The sequence below is a fragment of the Poecilia formosa genome, unplaced genomic scaffold (genome assembly GCF_000485575.1).
Source record: "Poecilia formosa unplaced genomic scaffold, Poecilia_formosa-5.1.2 Scaffold133, whole genome shotgun sequence".
Classification (NCBI taxonomy): Eukaryota; Metazoa; Chordata; class Actinopteri; order Cyprinodontiformes; family Poeciliidae; genus Poecilia; species Poecilia formosa.
Genome location: NW_006800072.1, coordinates 23194 through 29193, shown reverse-complemented (window position 1 = coordinate 29193; position 6000 = coordinate 23194).

The following is a 6000-nucleotide window of genomic DNA, read 5'->3' as shown; positions in this document are numbered from 1 at the left end:
TCTGTGTAAACAAGTCACTGTCACTTCTGCTTTAGAAAGCTCTTTGTTCGATTAAGGATGCCCACCAAGGAAGTCTCGAGGCTATAAAGTCAGAAAGCTGGAGCAGCTTGAAAATTCACTTCAGTTAAATTTAATTGACAGGAGAAACAAGGAAGCAAAGAAAGAATATCCACTTCAAAGAAACAAAGGCTGCATAGAGAAAATCGTAGGAGTCTTTCTGTGTAGTTTTGCTGTATTTTAGGACATGAAAGGATAAACATATGGTTCCTCCAACAATTATCTGGGAAAGCGACACACTATGTTGCCTTAAGTTGTATGGGAACTCCAGAGCTTCCATGTCTGATTTAAAACATCCCACTTTTTAATTTAGTTTAAATCGTACAAAGTGTCATCTTGTGCAGCAGAGGGCATTTTAAGAGCAATTTTGATTAGATCTCTGTATTAACTTTCAGAAATTTTGCCAGAGTACTTATGTTGAATCAGGGATGTTGAGGGGTTACTACAACATTTAGAGTAAGATTTACAAATCTTAGTCTATTGAAAAGTTATAGTGGCTTGATATTTATGATGCGAACAGCTGTCCTGACTTCTCTCTTTTTAAGTTAGTTGTATAATTCAGGATTCCTTAATTGAATCAGTCCTTGACTGCAAAGCAAAGTATTCCTAACCTTCAAAATGACCATGTCTTATAGATCAAAAAGAGTTTGTCATTGCAAAATATTATATTGGACAACAGGCTTGATTGGTTTCAAGGTTTTAATGCCAAGCAGAGAACTTGGTAGATTCCCCTAGATGGTAATTTTGCACAAATTACCATCTAGGGTTAAAGTCTGAAAGGAAACATGTTTCAACAGTTATTCATTTAATTTTCTGTTGCTGAATGTTAGAAAGAGGCAGGAAATGTTCCACCCTCATCTGTTTGAAATACATTAGCAAACTAAAAGGTGATGAATTGAGCTAAAAGATTACATTTACAAAACCTAGAAGACTTGTTTTAATACATTTAGCACACACATTTTTTTTTTTGAAAATGAGCCTTTATTTACCTAAACTAATTGTCTGTTGTCTTTTCTGGACCAATTTTACGCAACCAGAAATTATAGCTTAGGACTGGACATCATACCAACAGGAAGTTGATTGTTATAAAAAGCAGGGGAAAAAACTCAGGATGTTTCTGAGCTGTTTACCAGTAAGGCTGAAAGCATTACACACATATTCAACTGACAGTCATATACAAACAAATCATAGCTATTTCACAAGCAGTTTTCGTGTTCTGAAGAAACGCTGCCCTGCAAGTGATTTGTTGTAGCTGCGTGCACAGTCTTGCTTGGGTTGATGAATTTCTCCCTCCACTACGGCAACATCTCACGTTCCTATTACCGAACCACACTTTGTGATCATATCTCTCGCTTTATACACATTTGTATTCAGTATGACAGCGTTATGTGTGTTTTGAGGTATTTTCTATACTGAGTAGTGCAAATTGCCACACTCCCAGCTGAATCACAAAATGGTAAACTTATATGCACAAGAGAGCAGCTGCAGAAGCTGGGTGTATTCTGCAAAATTACAGTGTAACAATTTCAGTTGAATGCCCCTCCTGCCTGTGATAAATCTCTGATAATACAAATATGCAAGGAAATGTCATATTTTCTCTCATTAAGCCAGAGATAGCATAGAGGACAACTCAGTAGAATTCAATCTACAAGTCATTATCAGCCCTGGTGTCCAGAGAATTGTTCCTCTCTTGAGACGTCAGAGTTTAATTGGTGAATTTGAAACAGAGACAGAGAAAATAGAGCTCCATACATTTTATATTAAACATTGTTTACATGCAGAAAAATATGTTATCTTCAGTTTCTAGTTGTTGTTACAATGATTGTAATTAAAATATATGGACAGGATTTTCTTTGGCTGTGTGTGTTTTTTTTATTTTTTTTATTTTATTTTATGTATATTGTGACATGGAGTAGAAAACAACTTTTTTTTAGAACTACAAGAAAAGTCATGAGACAGCAGCAACTTTGAAAAAAACTTCATACTCAATATTCTGATTGCCACTTTCAATCAGATGTAGCAAAAGTGGATGGAGGATACTCAACATTTGGACATGTAAGACCAAACATTCTTCAAATACTGAAATGTGAATCTTCTTACACAGAAAACAAAATGTTAACTAGGTTTGCAATTACAATGTAGGCTAAAATATGTAAACTTTCAGTTCATGGTAACAGCAGGAACTCAAATGAAACAAGATACTATACATAGTATACTTTTATTAAAAAAGAATAGTTTAATTACCAGAATATGGTAATTAATCAAACCTGACATTCAGTTAGTTTTATTTTAAACAAACTTAACATGTAATAAAAACAATACTTGTGCAGGTAGCGTAACATTCTGTTCTAGAGAAATGTCTGTGACTATTTATTTGCTGTTAGCAGAAAATGGCAGAACACGGCTGGATGGCAGAGCACCCACATGCATCCAAATGCAATATTTGCAACTTCATGGATGAGAGTCAGGAATTGTTCTTTTCTATTGCATGGGGTTGAAAATTCAGCATGTAATGTCATGTTTGTAGAAGTGGAATACCAAGATATGTGTAAATAACATAGCAATATTTACACTGCATAAATTGGAATGTGTTGCTTGGGATCACATTACAGGCAGGCTCTAGGAGTCCTCGAAAACACTTTGTTTTTGGGATTTTGCTTAGGTGTGTGTGTCTGTCTTTTGGCTGAGTCACAGTCATAGAAGACATCTATTGACCCTTGCAGTGTCCCAGAGTTCCTGGTGCCTATCTCACTGGGCAAGAGGTCAGCAGGGTCTCCTTTCGTACACCCATAGCAGCATTTAGGACTAAAGGACATGCACACACACCCATATCTAATCCAGTTAACCTGTGCTAAATGTTTTTAGACTGTGTGAGGAACCCACAGTACCAGATCGGGATTCAAACCCAGGACTTTCTTTCAACCAAGCAATAGTGCCACCAAATACATCACAGTGCAGCTCTGAGCATTCTGCACAAGAATCGTCACCATAAAGTTGGAAATTTTACAAATTACATGAGCTCTCTTTCAATTTTTCACTTCTTATTAAAACATTGGCCTTACTACTTTACTTAGTCCTTCATTTTATTTCTTCTGAAGTTTAGAAATCTATATTTATTGTGTGCGTCTGTGAGCGACTAAAACTATTGAACTTTTGAAATTAGGCAAAATTGATCAGCTTTGCATGAGATCAGAGGAATAAAAACAAAAATAGAACTGAGAAAAATATAAAATAATCACATTTATTCACGTGTGTATCTAAAATGTGAACTTATACTTTAAAACCTAACTGTAACACTGTTTTGAACTAAGACCACAATATTAAAGAATAATATTAAAGAATAACATATTTTAACTCTATCTACTTGTATAGATATATGTACAAGTATTCAACACTAATTTATTGTGCCTACTTGTGTCTATAAACAACTATACTCAGTTCTAGGCATGCAATACATTAATCACATCCTGTAGCAGGAGCAAAGAGGGACGATTTCAGAAGCATCAGTTAATGTTAATCTCAAAATAGTCTGTGTAATCAAAGCTTTTTTTCATGGTTCTGGTGCTTGACTGACTACTCTGAGCATTTGTGAAACTGCTCATCTCTGGGGATTTTGATGCACGTCATTTCTTAGATTGTACTCAGGATTGTGTGAAAAGCATTGAAGAAACTGTTCTGTGGATTGAAACACCTTGTTGAGGTCAAGTGAGGGTGGCCGGATAATTCAGCACTAGCAGAAAAACTCACAGCACAGAAAAGCTCTCAGAAACTGGAAGGGAGCGCCTCTCTCTCAAAAGGACAGACATCTAAGGCTGGAACAAAAGCAGAATAAACAAGATATTATGAATAAAGAACACAAAACAGTCACCATCACAAATTAACAACATTGCATTGATGATCCCATGTCTACTTAGTGTAAGCTTGCCTACCCGGATAGCCTTCAAGTGGTTTCACCTGTAAGGTTCAGAATAAAAATGTTCTACTAAGTTACAGGCCATTTTAGATGAACACAGGAAAAAAATACATATAAAACTGAGCAAACATATATTTTTTTTAATGAAAAATAATTTTGCTGTTGCTGGAGGTTGCAAGAAATGGTGGAGAATTGAGCCTTTTGCTAAATGTTAATTTAGCAGCATCAGTGTTGAGGTTAACAGACTCTACTGCACAGTCTAATTGCTAGAAAATCCTTACACTTCCTGCTGTAAAGAACAGAAAAAGGCAAAGTGTGACATTTTATTATATGCTAAAAAAAATATTTGCTTATTGGTAAAATTTCACAACTCTTGTTTTACTCTAATTGAGTACAAGTGAGAAAATAAAGAGCTGAAATAAAGACAGAAGTATCCTTTGGTAAATGCAGTCTCAGCTGAAAAACTGTCTTCTGATTAAATGACTTGGTCCAATGCTGGGCACCTGAAGAAAAGTTTATGATTAATGTAAGTTCCCTGCACCTACAAACATCACAGATTTACTTATATAGCATAAGAAACAGTGATGCTGTTATCTGCAAGAATGTTTCCCGTATTAATTCACACCTTTTCTTCCCAGCTTTCTGTATTTGCTATTAGTCCTATTGCTCAGGATGATATTTAAGACAAGGCTCAAAATAAATTGAAAAAGGTTTCATACAAACAGACAGTGTATTTTTTAAAAAGATGTTGTTCACCCACCAGTTAATTTCTGAGGTTTGTAATAAGTTTTGTTAATTATTTTTGGAGAACAATGAGATGGATCTGTTTTTAGGTCTGTGCTTGGCAAATTACTGTAGCACACTTTTTAGGCTAACAGCATAATGCTTCCTCTTAATGTATTGTTTTTATTATGCAAAAACAAAGTTGACTGATCATATCTACTGTCAGCAGTACTTGTACAGCTGACAGGTATGTGGTGCTACTCTTCATCACTTTTTGTGAGCCACTCAGCTGTGTGACTTAGTGTACCAATGCATAATTATAGAGCACAAATCCAGCCTGCAACTCTTCACGAGCAGCACTTTTCAGGGCAGTTCTTTTTGTGCTTTCATAAACAACCCGAACGCATTTCTCTTTCAATAAAACAATGCAACATTAAAGTTGCATTCACACTGTTCGTTATCTCGCCTCATACGGACGAGGAGTGTATAGTGATGGGTTTCAAATGTGAAGAAATAAATGTTGACATTAAGTTTATATTCTGAAACATCATTCTGCCACTTATAAAATGTGTTGATATATTCCCATTTTGCCTAGTGCCTGTGTACTTGGATGAAGGTGTGCTGACTGCTGAAATCAATTAGCTGCTGTTACACATCTGAGACATCGAGTAAGGTAGTCACAGACCATCTCACAAACCAACTCAGGGCTGTTGTGTAGCGATTATAGACAGTTTGCTCCAACAAGGTGGGTGGCAGACTTTAAGCAAAAAACTGCTGGGACAGATCAAATTTGAAAATGAAGTTGCCCATCACATGTGTAGTGATCTACAGGTCCATTTAAAATAATTTGAATATCATGAAGCTCTACAGTAATTTGTCTCATTTCAGAAAATTAAACTCATTGATATAGATTTCCTTTATTTTTAGTAACTTTGATAATGGTTTACAGAGAGTGAAAACTCATAATTTACAATAAAACTTTAATAAAAACTATCATATTGCTGTCATATTGTCATGAGTTTGAACCTGTGCTTAATGTGCCCTGTGGGTATTTAATGCATTTTCCTCGACTTGCTTTCTAAAACATGTTTTCATATATGTGAAAATTGCATAAATCTGGTCAGCAATACTCAAATAAAAGAAAAAAAAATATTGAAATGAATGAATGCAGGTCTGAATTACTCTGTTCTAATTAAAGAAAAGAATAAGGCATACACAGAGTTATGTATGCCTTATTCTTAGAGTGACAGAATTCAATAAACTTAAAAAAATGTTGTGTAGTTTAGGTTCCAGTTTCTAAGTACAGC